Source organism: Eubalaena glacialis, chromosome 7, assembly GCF_028564815.1.
Source record: "Eubalaena glacialis isolate mEubGla1 chromosome 7, mEubGla1.1.hap2.+ XY, whole genome shotgun sequence".
In the NCBI taxonomy this organism is placed as follows: Eukaryota; Metazoa; Chordata; class Mammalia; order Artiodactyla; family Balaenidae; genus Eubalaena; species Eubalaena glacialis.
Window position 1 is genome coordinate 56735891 of NC_083722.1, and position 18495 is coordinate 56754385.

Genomic DNA, 18495 nt, shown 5'->3' on the forward strand with positions numbered 1-18495 from the left:
ATTGGTGGTGTTTTTATATCCATTTAGCCAGTCTTTGTTGGAACATGTAATCCATTTACGTTTAAGATAATTATCAATATGTCTGTTCCTATTACCATTTTCTTAATTGTTTTGGGTTTGTTTTTGTAGGTGCTTCTCTTGTGTTTCCTTCTCTTGTGTTTCCTGCCTAGAGAAGTTCCTTTAGCATTTGTTGTAAAGCTGGTTTTCCTTCTCTTGTGTTTCCTACCTAGAGAAGTTCCTTTAGCATTTGTTGTAGAGCTGGTTTGGTGGTGCTGAATTCTCTTAGCTTTTGCTTGTTTGTAAAGGTTTTAATTTCTCCATCGAATCTGAATGAGATCCTTGCTGGGTAGAGTAATCTTGGTTGTAGGTTTTTCCTTTTCATCTCTTTAAATATATCCTTCCACTCCTTTCTGGCTTGCAGAGTTTCTGCTGAGAGATCAGCTGTCAACCTTATGGGGATTCCCTTGTATGTTATTTGTTGTTTTTTCCTTGCTGCTTTTAATATTTTTTGTTTGCATTTAATTTTTGATAGTTTGATTAATATGTGTCTTGGTGTGTTTCTCCTTGGATTTATCCTGTATGGGACTCTCTGTGCTTCCTGGACTTCCTTTCCCATATTAGGGAAGTTTTCAACAATAATCTCCTCAAATATTTTCTCAGACCCTTTCTTTTTCTCGTCTTCTTCTGGGACCCCTTAATTCGCATGTTGGTGCGTTTAATGTTGTCCCAGAAGTCTCTGAGACTGTCTTCAATTCTTTTCATTTTTTTTGTTTATTCTACTCTGTGGCAGTTATTTCCACTATTTTATTTTCCAGGTCACTTATCCGTTCTCTGCCTCAGTTATTCTGCTATTGTTTTCTTTTAGAGAATTTTTAATTTCATTCATTGTGTTGTTCGTCATTGTTTGTTTGCTCTTTAGTTCTTCGAGGTCCTTGTTAAACGTTTCTTGTATTTTCTCTATTCTATTTGCAAGATTTTGTATCATCTTTACTATCATTACTCTGAATTCTTTTTCAGGTAGACTGCCTATTTCCTCTTCATATGTTTGGTCTGGTGGGTTTTTACCTTGCTCCTTCATCTGCTACATATTTCTTTGTCTTCCCATTTTGCTTAACTTACTGTGTTTGGGGTCTACTTTTTGCAGCCTGCAGGTTCGTCGTTCCCTTTGTTTTTGGTGTCTGCCCACAGTGGGTACGGTTGGTTCAGTGGGTTGTGTAGGCTTCCTGGCGGAGGGGACTGATGCCTGTGTTCTAGTTGGTGCAGCTGGATCCTGTCTTTCTGGTGGACAGGGCTGCGTCCAGTGGTGTGTTCCGGGATGTCTGTGAACTTAGTATGATTTTAGGTAGCCTCTCTGCTAATAGGTAGAGTTGTGTTCCTGTCTTGCTAGTTGTTTGACATGGGGTGTCCAGCACTGGAGCTTGCTGGTCATTGTATGGAACTGGGTCTTAGCATTGAGATGGAGATCTGTGGCAGAGCTCTCGTTGATTGATATTACGTGGGCCTGGGAGGCCTCTGGTGGTCCAATGTTCTGAACTCGGCTCTCCCACCTCAGAGGCTCAGGCGTGACAGCAGGCCAGAGCACCAGGACCCTGTCAGTCACACAGCTCAGAAGAAAAGGGAGAAAAAAATTTTAAAAATTAAAAAATATTAAAAAAAAAGAGAGCAACCAAAGTGATAAACAAATTCACCATTGACAACAAGCAGTAAAAACTATACTAAGGTAAACATAAAAATCAGAAACAAGTCAGTCACAGACAGCAAACCCCTCACCTACAGTTGCTCCCCAAATCCACCACTTCAATTTTGGGTTGATTCGTTGTCTTTTCTGGTATTCCACAGATGCCGGGTACCTCAGGTTTATTGTGGGGATTTAATCCGCTGCTCTTGAGGCTGCATGGAGAAATTTCCCTTTCTCTTCCTTGTTCTCACAGCTCCTGGGGTACAGCTTTGGTTTTGGCCCTGCCTCTGCATGTAGGTTGCCCTCAGGCTTCTGTTCCTTCCCTGACAGGCCGGGGTTAAAGCACCGGCTGATTAGGGGCTCTGGGTCACTCATGCCAGGGCGAAGGGAGGGGTATGGCAGTTATAATTGGAATGCCGGGCGAGTCTGTGGCGGCAGAGGCTGGCGTGACGTTGCAACAGCCTGAGGCACCCCATGTGTTCTCCCAGGGAAGTTGTCCCTGGATCACAGGATCCTGACAGTGGTGTGTGGCACAGGCTCCTGGGGTGGGGCGTGTGGATAGTGACCTGTGCTTGCACACAGGATTCTCGGTGGCTGCAGCAGCAGCATTAGTGTTTCATGCCTGTCTCTGGGGTCTGAGCTGATAGCTGCGGCTCGCTCCCATCTCTGGAGCTTGTTTAGGCAGTGTTCTGCCTTCTGTGGGCAGACAGGGAAGAAATCCACTCTCCTCTTGCACCCCGAAACAGTGGTCTCTTGCCTTAGGCAGGTCCAAAGTTTTTCTGGACTCCCACCCGGCCAGCTGTGGCGCACTAGCCCCCTTCAGGCTGTGTTCATGCAGCCAACCCCAGTCCTCTCCCTGGGATCTGACCTCCTCCGCCATCTTGAAGGTCCCCCGCATGTGTCTTTTTGAATTATGGTTTTCTCTGGGTATATGCCCAGTAGTAGGATTGCTGGGTCATATGGTAATTCTATAGTTTAGTGTTTTAAGGAACCTCCATACTGTTCTCCATAGTGGCTGTATCAATTTACATTCCCACCAACAGTGCAAGGAGGTTCCCTCTTCTCCACACTCTCTCCAGCATTTGTTGTTTGTAGATTTTCAGATGATGCCCATTCTAACCGGTGTGAGGTGATACCTCACTGTAGTTTTGATTTGCATTTCTGTAATAATTATTAATGTTGAGCAGCTTTTCATGTGCCTCTTGGCCATCTGTATGTCTTCTTTGGAGAAATGTCTATTTAGGTTTTCTGCTCATTTTTTGATTGGGTTTTTTGTTTTTTTAATATTGAGCTGCATGAGATGTTTATATATTTTGGAGATTAATCCTTAAGCCTGTATTCTTTAAGAATGCTTCTGGCCTCAACTAATTGGGAAGACAAGCGATAGTGGTTTAAACAGGTAAAGGTTTATTTCCTCACATATCCAGAAGAGCAGGTAATATAGAATGAGGGTAAGATTCCTAAAGTTAAAAACTGCAACAACAACAAAAATAGCAGTTCCAGAATGTTACTATGAGATCTTTCCTGAATATCAACAATTGGAAATGGGTTTTCTTTTTTTCTGAAATCTTGTTTTGTACAATAAATGCTTTTTATATTAAAATTGATTGTTGAAATAAAAGTTTAGAAGGAAAATATCTCTTTGTTGTTTCCAAAACCTTTTTTTGTTTTATGCTGAATGCTACTGACACAAATGAACACTTGAACATCATTAAGGAACCCAGGACATAAAAAGAAATGATAGTATACTTTAAACGGGTGAATCCTGTAGTATGTGAATTATATCTCAAAGCTGTTAAAGCAAAAGAAGTGAGAAGAAAAATGGGAACTCCCCCCCTGCCCCCAAACATAGCAAAACTTAAAGAATAGAAAAATTTGACCATTTGCAATAAAGAAGATTCTTAGGAAGTAGCTTTCTGGTATTGGGGTAGAGGATAAGGTGAATTGTATTGGATCCTAATCTTCCACCAAAATTATTAGGTAAGTCAAATTCATTTCTTTATACCAGGCTCTGTCTCCTCAACCACCTGCATAATATACATGTCGTAACTTGCTCTGATCCCCAGTGCTTTCAAGCTTTCTCCTCTCTTTGCATATCTCTTCTCCCCATTCACAAGAAAGCAAAAACAACTACTCAAAGAGTTACCTAAAATTTTTTCTTCATTTCCTTACTTCATAGTTACAGTTCGGCATGCTCCAATCAGGACTTCATCCCCAGCATTAACCTAACATTGCTCTCAGATCATCAATGACTTCCATGTTTAAATCCAGTGGCAACTTCTCTGTCCTCACGACTGAAATTCTAAACAGCATCTAATGCAATCAACCATTCTGTCTTTCTGGAAACATAAGTGTCATTAACTTTGATCTAGTTACTAAAGCTGAAAACTTAGTAGTCAATCTTGATCCCTATCTTTCCCTTATTCCCTATAGGCAATACAGCAATGAGTCTTACCTGTTATACCTCTAAAACATGCATGGAATAAGTCCATTTTTCTTCAGAGCCTTATTTCTACCCAGGGCCAAAACATCGTCTCCCTACTCAAATATATTCTTTATACTGTCATATATTTTTAAAATATATACTTTGTTGAACTATACCTTATATACAAAAATTATAGATGACAAGCTCAAAAATTATTACAAGTAAATACACTTGTATAACCACATTCAGGTTAAGGATGAATCTCTTCCCCTCACATATTACCTGTCATAGTTGTCTGGACCCTAGAAGAGCATTGCCAGCCCCACAGAAGCTACCTCATGGCCCCTCTCAATCACTATACTCCCTTGACCCAAAGCTAACTGCCATTCTAACTTTTAACACCACAAATTAGTTCCATGTGTTTTAAATATACGTATGTATAGATGTATATACACATACATGGTATCATGTAGTGTGTATTCTTATATCTGGCTTTTTTTATTCAATATGTTTCTGAGATTCACTCAAGTTTTGTGTCTCAAGAGTTTGTTCATTCTTCTTGCTATGTAGTATTCCACTGTATGAGTATACCACATTTCATTTCTGTTCTACAGGTTATAAATATTTGAATTGTTTACAGGTTTTGGGTATGAATGTTTTTGTACATACCTTGAGATAGATATAGATATTAGATATAGATATTTGGTATGTATGTACTTAGAAGTATGTTCAAATTTAGTAGATAATGAAAGGCAAATTTGCCAATGATAATACTAACTGGCAACTCAACCAACTGTGTATGAGAGTTCCAGTCTGTTTATATCTTTGCCAACACTTGGCATTGTCTGTCTTTCTAACACTGGCATTGCTGGTGTGTTGTGGTATCTCATTGTAGGTTTAATCTGCATTTCCTTTACAATTTTTTTTTAATTAATTAATTTATTTATTTATTTTTGGCTGTGTTGGGTCTTCATTTCTGTGCGAGGGCCTTCTCTAGTTGAGGCAAGCGGGGACCACTCTTCATCGTGGTGCGCGGGCCTCTCACTGTCACGGCCTCTCCCGTTGCAGAGCACAGGCTCCAGACGCGCAGGCTCAGTAGTTGTGGCTCACGGGCCTAGTTGCTCTGCGGCATGTGGGATCCTCCCAGACCAGGGCTCGAACCCGTGTCCCCTGCATTGGCAGGCGGACTCCCAACCACTGCGCCACCAGGGAAGCCCTCTCCTTTACAACTCTTAAGTTTGAGGACCTTTTCATATTTGTTGGTCATTTAGATTGCCTCTTTTGTGAAGTATCTGTTCAAGTCTGTTGGCTATTTTTCTATTTGGTTCTCTGATTTTTTCCTAATTGATAGTAGATCTGGACAGGAAGTCTTCCCTGCACTTATTACCTGTCACACTGGCCTCATTTTTGCCCTTCAAATAGGCCAAAAATTTCCTCTTTTCAAGGCTCTTTATGGGCTGTGTCTTTAATTTTCAAGTCTCGGCCCAAATGTCATACATCCATATAAACCTTCCTCAACCAAACCTCCTCCAACACACACACCTTCCTATCATATCACACTATATTTCCCTTTAGTATTTATCAATATCTAACATTATTTATTTATTGGTTTGCTTATATATACTGTGTATTTCCCCTCTAACTGGAATGTTAACTCATGCCTGCTGTGTCTGTTTTTATTCACTGGTGTTTCCCTAGCACCTAGAACTTTTGTGCAACATGTGAGAGGTACACAGTAAATTATCTGTTTAAAAAAATGAATGAGTGAAGGAACAAATTAATATCTAGTTTGAGGTATTGTCCATATTGCTATATTTAAAGAAAACCAGATTTTTATTCCAAAGGAATATATGCTTTTGTAGGTTAAGGTCAATTTTCTTGAACTAGGAATATTGTTTGACCTTTCTTATATACATTATAATTACATTCCTAGAGACTAAGATTATTGAACCCTTAATTATCTTCATTTTCCAAGGTAACTGTAAAAGTAGCCATTATTGGCATATTACCTGATGCAGCTTTACAATTCTAAAATTTACAAGTGTATAAAACATTTTTACAATTTAACTTTTGCAACAAGAAGTTACAATTTATCAAAAACTAAGACTTTGGGTACACAAGTGTTTAAAGAGACAATGGAGATTGAAACCATTTTTATTGAAAATTTATAGTTTGGTGGTTTATTTGGAAATCTGTTTTCATATTTTAAAAGTTCTCTAGAATTTTCAATAACTGATTTTAATTGAAAGTCTGATATATAAGCTGTAATTATGAATAAAATGTATAGAAAATAATACTAAATCTGATAAATTAGTAGTATTCAAAATTTTCTGCAGTTCGTCACCATTTTGATATATGTAGGTCTGATACAAAATACGTTTTTTCAAAATGTTTATTTCAAAGATAGGTACTGTTATGTTGCTAAAATATCTTTGAGAAATAACTTTTAAATGTTAATTTTGTAATTTTACATTTATATTAGCCCTGAATAGACCACGAAATGGACACTTGTTTACAGTATGAGAGCTGAAGCAAGAAGGCAGAGTGTTACCTTGCAAACACGCAGCAAATATTGATATTGGAGGTTACAAATAATTTATAGTGAGTAGGCAAAATTGCAAATATGGAATCTGCAAATAATGAGGATTGTATAATTACATGAAATAATACAATTTTTAAATTTGCATTTAAAAATTTTGGAAGATAGAGGAGAAAACAATTCATAATCTTATCACCATAAGACTTTTATTTTCTATATTTTCTTCCAGTTTTTGTCTCTGGTGTATATATTTTCAAATATCGCATAGATACCTATTCTTTTTGTCTTCCACCCCAATTTACCTCTGGAAAATCTTCCTCCTCCACTGTATTTTGGGTGGGGTGGTCTCTACATCTTGCTCCAGAGATGGGTATGTGACCTATGCCTAAAAATTAGCATATGATATTCACTAGCTATAGTCACTGACACTGGGATAGACATATGCCCACTTAGAACCAGTGTGATGCCCTGAGTTTTTTGTGGACTCCTGGAGAAGAGACACTCCTGGAGAAGAGACACTCCTTTCACACTGGACTTGAACTTGCTGCCATCTTCTTTCACATGGAACCTAAGACTGAACCTAATGCAGAAGGAGGCAAAGTAGAGAAACTAAGGGAAACCAAGTCCTGATGAAATCAATCCTGAATTAATCAGTTTATTTTTATAAGAATTGTCTATATTTAAGATGTATAACAAGATTTTTTTTTTTCTTGAGTTGAAAATTTTTTTTTTTATGGTTTTTTTTTTTTTCCACACACACTGTATTTTATTTTTACAAGAGATAAATAGACTGACACCAAGCATTGTACATGGATGACCACAACAAAAGCAACAATGATTGCAATTACCAAACATGAAACACACTCATACTATGTCATAATATTGACATTCAGTCAAGTAATCCTCCACTGCAACAGCTCCTTTACTTTGCAGTGAAAATTGATTTGTATGTTCTTTGCCTCTGAGTTCTTGTGGGATTTTTTCTTTTTTTAAATTCAACCAGAAAGTCACAAAAATTATACTCATCCTCATCAGTTCACTCAGTCCCATGTAATTAATTTTTTTTTTTTTCATCTTGATCTTTTGTTAGCACTTTTATGAGCTCATCAGTTTTTCATTAGAGTTCTGAAAATGCTTATTCATTCAGTTCAGCAGTACAGTCAGGTACCAGAAACCTGTACTTGTCAGAGTCTTTTCCATGAATTTCCTGAAGATGAAACCCTTTTATAGGAACATATTTACAAAAGCATCAGAGTACACCCAGAACTGTCTGTAAATGACAAAAGACTTAAAAATGACCACGGTTAAAGATTTGATGAAAGTTCATAATAATGCAGTTGACAAGAAAATTAGTTATTTCTGAGATATACATTTTAAAGTAATAACTAGGATTATGATTTATAACATTATACCAGAACATATAAGATTTTTAGAAATTTCATGTAATGTCTGAAACATTTATATTAACATATTTCCATACAAATAACCCAATGAAAGTTTAGTATTAGTTGTTTTGTTTGTTTGTTTATACTGCAGGTTCTTATTAGTCATCAATTTTATACACATCAGTGTATACATGTCAATCCCAATCGCCCAATTCAGCACACCACTATCCCCACCCCACCGCAGTTTTCCCCCCTTGGTGTCCATATGTCTGTTCTCTACATCTGTGTCTCAACTTCTGCCCTGCAAACCGGCTCATCTGTACCATTTTTCTAGGTTCCACATACATGCGTTAATATACGATATTTGTTTTTCTCTTTCTGACTTACTTCACTCTGTATGACAGTCTCTAGATTCATCCACGTCTCAACAAATGACTCAATTTCGTTCCTTTTTATGGCTGAGTAATATTCCATTGTATATATGTACCACAACTTCTTTATCCATTCGTCTGTTGATGGGCATTTAGGTTGCTTCCATGACCTGGCTATTGTAAATAGTGCTGCAATGAACATTCGGGTGCATGTGTCTTTTTGAATTACGGTTTTCTCTGGGTATATGCCCAGTAGTGGGATTGCTGGGTCATATGGTAATTCTATTTTTAGTTTTTTAAGGAACCTCCATATTGTTCTCCATAGTGGCTGTATCAATTTACATTCCCACCAACAGTGCAAGAGGGTTCCCTTTTCTCCACACCCTCTCCAGCATTTGTTGTTTGTAGATTTTCTGATGATGCCCATTCTAATTGGTGTGAGGTGATACCTCATTGTAGTTTTGATTTGCATTTCTCTAATAATTAGTGATGTTGAGCATCTTTTCATGTGCTTCTTGGCCGTCTGTATGTCTTCTTTGGAGAAATGTCTATTTAGGTCTTCTGCCCATTTTTGGATTGGGGTGTTTGTTTCTTTAATATTGAGCTGAATGAGCTGTTTATATATTTTGGAGATTAATCCTTTGTCCGTTGATTCGTTTGCAAATATTTTCTCCCATTCCGAGGGTTGTCTTTTCGTCTTGTTTATGGTTTCCTTTGCTGTGCAAAAGCTTTGAAGTTTCATTAGGTCCCATTTGTTTATTTTTGTTTTTATTTCCATTACTCTAGGAGGTGGATCAAAAAAGATCTTGCTGTGATTTATGTCAAAGAGTGTTCTTCCTATGTTTTCCTCTAAGAGTTTTATAGTGTCCAGTCTTACATTTAGGTCTGTAATCCATTTTGATCCTGAATTAATCAGTTTATTTTTATAAGAATTGTCTATATTTAAGATGTATAACAAGATGTTTTGACGTACATTATGAAATGGTTACTATAGTCAAGCTTATCAACATATCCATCACCTCGCATAGTTGCCTTTTGTGTGTGTGTGTGTGTGTGTGTGTATGTGGTGAGACCACTTAAGATTTACTCTATTAAAAGACAAATACTGTATGTTACCACTTATGTGGAATGTAAAAAATAAAACAAATGAATTAATATAACAAAACAGAAACAAACTCAGATACAGAGAACAAATTAGTGGTTACCAGTGGGGAGAAGAATGGGGGAGGGGCAAGATGGGGTAGATGATTAAGAGGAGCAAACTACTATGTATAAAATAAGTAAGCTATAAGGATATAATGGGACTTCCCTGGCGGTCCACTGGTTAAGACTCCTCACTCTCAATGCAGGGGGCATGGGTTTGATCCCTGGTCGGGGAACTAAGAGCCCACATGCTGCCAAAAAAAAAGAATTAAGACTATATTGTAGAGCACTGGGAAAATAGCCAATATTTTATAATAACTTTAAAGAGTATAAGCTATAAAAATATTGAGTCACTATGTTATACATCTGAAACTAATATAATATTGTAAATCAACTATAATTTAATAAAATAAAAATTAAATATAGGAGGATTAAATAGACAAAAATAAAAAGAATTCTATGTAAATTTAAGAAAAGAATATTTATCTTCTATCTAATATTTGGAGATTGCAAGCAATGTTTCTATTGTTTAAAAAAATTTACTCTCAGCAGATTTCAAGTATACAATACAGTATTATTAACTATAGTCACAGTGTACATTAGGTCTCTAGAACTTAGTCATCCCACATAACTGAAACTTTGTGCCCTTTGACGAAAATATCCCCATTTTCCTCTCCCTACCCCACTTCTGGTAACCACCATTCTCTCTGCTTCTATGATTCTGACTTTTTTCAAATTAAGCAAGATCATATGGTATTTTTCTTTTTGCACCTGACTTATTTCATTCAGCACAATGCCTTTCTGGGTTCATTCATGTTGTCACAAATGACAGGATTTCCTCCTTTTTAAAGGCTGAATAATAATTCTTCTTTTTTTAAATAAATTCATTTCTTTCTTTATCTTATTTTGGCTGCATTGGGTCTTCATTGCTGTGCATGGGCTTTCTCTAGTGGCGAGTGGGAGCTACTCTTTGTTGCGGTGCGCAGGCTTCTCATCGTGGTAGCTTCTCTTGTTGCAGAGTACGGGCTCTAGGTGCACGGGCTTCAGTAGTTGTGGCATGCGGGCTCAGTAGTTGTGGCTCACGGGCTCTAGAGTGCAGGGTCAGTAGTTGCGGTGCACGGGCTTAGTTGCTCCACGGCATGTGGGATCTCCCAGATCAGGGCTCAAACCCATGTCCCCTGCATTGGCAGGCGGATTCCTAACCACTGGGCCACCAAGGAAGTCCAGTAATTCTTTTTTATATATGTCACTATTTCTTTATATATATATCAGTATTTCTTTATCCGTTCATCCATCAGTGGTTTCTGTTTCTTGGCTATTGTGATAATGCTGCAATGGACATGGGAGTGCAGATACCTCTTTGAGATAAGGCTTTTATTTCCTTTGGATATATATCCAGAAGTGGGATTGTTGGATTATATGGTACTTCTATTTTTAATTTTTTGAGGAACCTTCATATTGTTTTCCATAATAGCTGGACCAATATATATTCCCACCAACAGTGTATAAGGATATCCTTTTCCTCCACATCCTTGTCAACACTTGTCATCCTTTAACTTTTTGATAATAACCATCCTAACAGGTGTGAAATGATATCTCATTGTGGTTTTGATTTGCATTTCCCTGATGGTTGGTGACATTGAGCATTTTTTCATATACTTGCTGGCCATTTGTATGTCTTCTTTGGAAAAATGTCTATTCTGGTCCTTTGCCCATTTCTTGATCGGGTTATTTGTTTTTTTGGTATTGAGCTGTAGGAACTCCTTATATATTTTGGATATTAATCCCTTATCAGATGTATGGTTTGTAGATATTTTCTCCCATTCCACAGGTTGCCTTTTCACTTTATTGTTTCCTTTGCTGTGCAAAGTTTTTTAGTTTGATACAGTCCTACTTGTCTATTTTTGCTTTTATTGCCTTTGCTTATATCCGTGAAATCATTGCCAAGACTAATGTCATGAAGCTTTTCCCCTATTGTCTTCTAGAAGTTCTAGTTTCTGGTGTTATGTTTAAGGCTTTAATCCATTTTGAGTTAATTTTTGTGTATGGCATAAGATAATGGCCCAATGCCATTCTTTTACATGTGGATATTCAGTTTCCCAACCCCACTTATTGGAGGGACTGTCCTTTCCTCATTATCTATTCTTGATGCCCTTGTTGAAGATTAGTTGACCATATATGTGTGGATATATCTCTGTTCTGTTCAGTTGATCTGTATATCTTTCTTTGTTCAAGCAGCATAATGTTTTGATTACTGTAGCTTTGTAATGTATTTTTTACATCAGGAAGTGTGAGGCCTTTAACTTGTTCTTCTTAAGATTGCTTTGGCTATTTGGGGTCTTTTGTGGTTCTCTATGAATTTTAGAATTTTTTTTTCTATTTTTGTAAAAAGTGTTACAGGGGTTTAATAGTGATTGCATTGAATCTGTAACTCACTTTGCATAATATGGACATTTTAACAGTGTTCTTCCAGTCCATGAACACTGAATATCTTTTCATTTATTTGTGTCGTCTTCCATTTCTTTCAACAGTGTTTTATAGTTTTCATTTTACAGGTCTTTTACTTACTTGGTTAAATTTATTTCTAAGTATTTTATTATTTTTGATGCAATTGTAAATGAAATCGTTTTCTTGGTTTCCTTTTTGGATAGTTTGTTGTTGGTGTAAAGAAATGCTACTGATTTTTCTGTGTTGATTTAGTCCTGAATTTAGCTATGCCTCATGTCAGCCATACTTCTCACTTTTGGTATATGAGCCAATAGTTTTTTTTCTTTCCTTTTTAATTTTTAATTTTTTGGCTTAAGCTGTCAGTTGCAACAAAATGAATCCTAGCTGATACAGTATAGTTTCAATCATAGCATCATATGCATTTATAATCTTGCTTTCGCCCTCATAATATTTAATCTGGATATATAAATATAAGATTGACATTTTAAAATTAACATCTGTTAATAATTTGCAGTTTTTAAAGATATAAATATCAACTTTATATTCTCATTATTATATGTCTCTAGATCCTTTAGATTCTTATTGCAATATAAATTTTTTTATAACTTTTTTTTTTTAATCAGTCATCAATTTTATACACATCACTTTATACATGTCAATCCCAATCGCCCAATTCAACACACCACCATCCCCACCCCACCGCAGTTTTCCCCCCTTGGTGTCCATACGTTTGTTCTCTACATCTGTGTCTCAATTTCTGCCCTGCAACCCGGTTCATCTGTACCATTTTTCTAGGTTCCACATACATGCGTTAATATATATATTTTTATAACGTTTCCATTTCGTTTTTGAGAGTTCATTTGCCTATCAGAATGTTCAGTGTTTGAAAATGCAAGAAAACTGTCTCTTAAAAATTTTTTTCTTCAATAATGTATCTAGTCAAACTACAAGTAAATGCTTTTGTTGACATTTTTTTGTGCTGCTTTCTTTTCTGGAATTCAGCAACTTTTACTTTAGTCATGTCAAGTTAAAAGCTGCAAGCCTTTTTTGTGTGTCACATTTTCTTTTGACTTACCAGAAATAATTTATATTAAAAAAATTAGTTCTCAATTGTTGCAGTTCATTATACAGTAGTAGGCTATTGTTGCTGTAGACTTTGAAATAATACCTGTCTCGTTTTGTTTTAATAAAAAGTTATAGTTTTGAACATAGACTATTCAGTTTTTATAGAACAATATTTAGAATAGTTTTAAATTTACATAACACTAATTATGGCCATTAGTAATTATAAGAATGCCAATTAAATCATGTCTAAAATTGTAAAGAGGTATTAAAAATTGCATATTGTATTATTATTTTATATATTAATCTTCCTATTTCTGTTAACTTACCATATTATGGACATATTAACAGGATACATATTCTAACAATACATTACCTATGATGTTAAGTATTTAAAGTTAAGACTCACAAACATTAAATAGCCACAATACTAGTAAAGTTTAGTCTACTGTAATTTTTTTATTAATCAAACTATTTTAAAATTTGTATCTTTAATGCCAGGTTCAGATAATTGTATAATATACATGATAAATATATTTCAAGTATATTTTGCATGTAAGAGCAGAAGACTCCCTGATAGCTTGGCATTGTGATGGCATTATACAGAATATTGGAAAATACAGCACAGGAAATATAATAAAAGGAAGATGAACAGTTCTGTTTTCACCACAAGAGGCTTAAATTTGTATATCTTAGCATTAACCTAGCCTGTGAGCTAAGCTCAAATCTTTGTGTGTGTGTATGTTTGTGTGCTTATGATTGATCCTAGATGAAAACAATAATTGAATGCATGGAAATACTTCCTATCTGGGGTCATTTGCTAAGGTGGGGAGGCAGAAAAGTGTTTTCAAGACAGAAATTGTCTGGGTGAGTGGGAAAGTAAATTTAAAGGGAACTGTGGTAGGATTATGGAGAAGTGTTGAGTATCCTTTTGAGGTTTGTCACCATAGAATTTAAAATCAAATCAGTCTGCCTTGATACCAAAACCAGACATAACATTATCTTTTATAAATGTAGACACAAAAATTCTCCACAAAATACTAGCAAACCGAATCCAGCAGCGTATAAAAAACATTATACATAATGACTAAAGAAATTTGTCCTAGGAATTTAAAGTTAAACATCTGAAAATTAATTAATGTAGTATATCAATACAATAAAGAAAACCACATGATCATTTCAATAGATGCAGAAAAAGCATTTGACAAAATCCAACACATTTTCCTGATTTAAAAAGAAATTCAACAAACTAGGAATAGAAGGGAACGTCCTCAGTCTGAAAGGGCACCTACACAAAACTCACAGATAATACCATACTTAATGATGAAAGAATGAGAGTGTTTCCCTTAAAATAAGAAACAAAACAAGAATGTCCACTCTTCCCAGTTGTATTCAACATTGTACTGAAGGTTCTAACAAGGGCAGTTAGGCAAGAAATTGAAATTAAAGGTATTTAGATTGGAAATGGAAAAGTAAAATTATCTCTTGTTTGCAGATGACATGATTTTGTAAATAGAAAATCCTAAGGAATCCAGTAAAAATCTATTAGATGAAGATGAAGCCATATGTTTAATCTTTATTTCCTTATCCTATATGTCCCACCAAGTGTCCAGAATGCATTTAGATACTAAACATTCTTCAGCGCCTTGTAATTCCAGTTACCTCCCCCACAGCCATGGAGTCTGCCCCTTCCTCGCTTTTGAAGCTCTGCTGTGTGCTGCTTCTTTGTTAGAAGCAAAACCAAAAACTCTCATGGAGAACCAGCTGCAGAAGACAGTCTCCCTAGATAAGGCAGTTGAGGAGGGAGGACCTGGATGTGCGGTCGGGAATGTCCTGGTGTACACGCCACACCTCAAGAATGTTACTGAGGATGGAATGGCTGCTTTTGGAAGACTATTTCTAGAAGAAAAGATGTTGACTTTTACAAGCCAAAGATGTACTGAAGTATAGAAGGCTGCCGTATTTGCAGAGCTAGGTTCTTCGGTTCTCACTTTAGTGACGGTAAATGCTGAAAGGACTTCTAGAGCTATTTGCAGTTCCAGGAGACTCCTTCAGAGCACTTCTGCAGTGGCTGAGTGCTACTTGTGAAAAGACAGGAAAAGCTGCCAGCAGGATAGAAAACAAACAAACTAGAGTCACATGGTAGGTAAAAGGGCAATCCCCAGTCTAGACTCTATCTTGAAGCCAAAGAAAAGTGGAAACTGTATATGGAAAGGGATAAAGAAGCCACCAGATCAGTAAACTGCAGGAAGAACCTCAGTCTCTCGACTCCGATGCCCACAGCCCCACATCAAGCACTTCTCCAGCCCTTCCTTTTCGTGCGGTTACCACTCAAGACGACAGCTCTGATATGGATATGGCTTCTGGTTTTGACAAGACAACTGTCTTTCCCTTTCAATCTCGCGTGTGGGAAAAGGCAGAAAATATGTTGTGGGTTTATTTCTAAAGGCATTTTGGGGAAGTCCTCCTTAACGCCCATCTGTTTAAGCCTTACTGCAACAATAAGAAAGCAGCATCTGAGAAGCTGGAGGAGCAGGGCCAGAGCCTCCACCCATTTCCACTGAGGGGTGATGACTGAGGCTTATAGAGACGGGGAACAAAAATCTATTTAAATTTTGGAAAGACAGAAGTGGCTGTATTCGTTTTCTAGAGCTGCCATAACAAAGTACTACAGACTAAGTGCCTTAAACAACAGAAACTTATTTTCTCACAGTTCTGGAAGCTAGAAGTCTGAAATCAAGGTGTTGGCAGGGTTGGTTCCTTCTGAGATCCTGGAGGTCAGGTTCTGTTCCTCATTTTCTAGATGTTTGTCTTCTCCCTCTGTCTTCACATTGTCTTCCCTCTGTGCTTGTCTGTGTCCAAATTTCCTCTTGTGATAAGGACACCATTCAGACTGGATGAAGACCCACCCTAATGACTTCATTTTAATTTAGTTACCTCGTTAAAGACCCTGTCTCTAAATACAGTTTTATTCTGAGGTACTGGAGTTTAGGACTTCAACATGTAAATTGGGGGTCAAGGGAGACAATTTAGCCCCTAACAGTTCCTATCCAGTTTTTGATTTGGATATTTGCTATTCTGCCAAAAGACAATTTCTAAGATGGTATTGAATTGGTTCTTCTTTTCTCCATTTCCACAAGCTCTAAAGCCAGTGTTGAGTTTACTAAAAGAGAAAAAAGTATACGTAATATTTAAGATACTGAGTATTTCATAGGAAGCCGAATGCTGCTATAAAGTGCTCTTAAAAGTCTTTAAATCCCCTTCTAATGAATGAAATTAGGGAAATTTCAGGGGACAGAGATAGGGTTAATTATGTAGTTTTATCCTTCTATATTGAGAAGCAGTGGTTGAGGCATCTTTCAAAGATGATTGTTTTCCCTCATAATAATAAACTTGTAATAATTTCTTAGGCTTGTCACTAGAAGTATTTGTTAACAATTTTGAATTCAGGTTTTGCCAAGGTTCTGATCACTCAGACTTTTACCACTGAAATATTAATCAAGCCACACTAAGCTTTCTAGTGTAAATGCCTTGAAGGAGAATGTAATAAATATACAGAGAGGTGACTTGCATCCTGTGTCACCTCCCTCTGTGTTACTATTTGATAGGGTGTTTAATTTATATGAGACTTCTAAAGCAGGAAGAGGAAAGAGGAGAAGAGGAGAAGAAAGCTCTAAAGAGGAGAAGAAAGCTCCTCTTTGGGAAAACATCATTTAAGATAAGGGATCCTGTATGAATAGTACCAAAGCATTATCACCTAGTAGCTAATGAATTCTATTGAAATGTTACACTATATGAAAAAATAAAATGTGCATGTCTTCAAGATGGCACAAAATACAGGTTACTGCCTCTTGGGGTACATTTCTTAGAGGGCTTACTAAATATGTAAATAGTTGACTTTTGTTAGTATTGTATGACTGATGACTTCACTGAGAACCTGCCCAATTCAGGCTTAGCTCTGGATTCAGTTGACTTTGTGAAGTATTTACCCATGCAGAGTGGGCATTTGGCTTGTTTTAACCTATTAGGATTTTATTTTCATTTTATATTAAAGAAATTCTATTAGAAGAAAAGAGGTATGTATTAATCCTGAGTGGGCTGGTTTGGGGATGACTTCTTTTAGTGAGGCTTTCTAAACATTGAGATTAGAAATTAGGTAATTAGTGAATCCTGAAAGTCTAGCTCTTCAATTCTAAAATCTTCATTTAAAGCGTCTCATTTCAGCTTTTCTAAAAGTTCAAGGAAAAAAGGTCTCCAGTTCAGACTTTTTCTGATGAGGGAAGAATATTTTGCCTACCTTATAAAAATGTGACTCAGTGCTTAAGTTTAAAACTAGATTTAAAAATTAGTACAAATAACAAGCAGTGAGCCATTTTTATGGGTATACTATAATTTTATAATTATTAATCTAAAATTAAAATTCTATACTTCGTCCTTTTGAAAAAGCCTACATACTACATGTCACAGTACACACAAACTACATGGTGAAGTTGGGTGGGCGCTCCCGTAACCGTTGAGATATAGTATAGGAATCTTAGCTATTATCTTCTCTCTCCTGAGTAATATTTGAGTTTTATTTTGTATATTTTGGCTGGTCTTGGTATTGGTAGAATATACTCTAATGTGGATCATCTCTATTTCTGTATTTATTTGTTACTAGACCCAACCACGGTCTTCTTTCCCCCTTTCTACCTCTTTTGACTTGTGGAATGTACTGTATATGGTCATACAATTTGTAATCATATATTAGAAATCACAAATCTGTTTTGTGCTTTTTATGTTGTTAGATACTGATACTCAGACTTTTACTAGGATATTAAATGCATTTAGTCTTATTACAAAATTTTAAAAACAATGTAAACAGAAAAGCACCCTTGAGGCTTCCCTGTTTTCATGAAGCTGTTCTGCCAAGTACATTCTGTATGTATTCTGAATATTAATCCCTATGTCTATGTATTGAAAATATTTCATCCTTGTCTTTTTCTTGCCTTTCAACTTATTTTATGGTTTTAACTTGTTTTTAGTTTTAGTTACACAGAACATTTAATCTCAACATGTTCAAGATTATCAATCTTTTATGACTTTTTTGTATTTTATGTACAAATGCATTTTTACTTCAATGCTATATATGTTGTTTGATATTTTTTACCTTAGTGTTTAGTCAGTCTGGAATTTATTTTTATAAATGGTGCTGGGTTGAGGTTGAACTTTATTTTTTATTGTAAAAATCATGAGTGACTGTTAAATTTCTCACATGTTTTGGGGATCATCTTAAATATTAAGATGATCGTAATGGTTTTCCTTCTCTGATCTGTAATGTGACATGTCATGCAAACAATGCAAGTGGCCAAGCAGCCCACATATCAGACTTGCTGCAGCAATGTTTACTAGAGAACGCTCACATGGATGGAGTCAGTAACTTAATGGTGAACCTCCACTGCCTC

The 18495-nt window shown here is 36.3% G+C and overlaps 1 protein-coding gene and 1 pseudogene across 5 annotated transcripts in view; both read left to right on the top strand.

The window, feature by feature from the left end:
* The window catches only part of ZCWPW2 (zinc finger CW-type and PWWP domain containing 2), a 164554-nt gene that overhangs the window by 15810 nt on the left and 130249 nt on the right, over positions 1-18495 (top strand). The window lies entirely within an intron of this gene.
* Positions 14666-15629, top strand: LOC133094898 (SIN3-HDAC complex-associated factor-like; annotated as a pseudogene).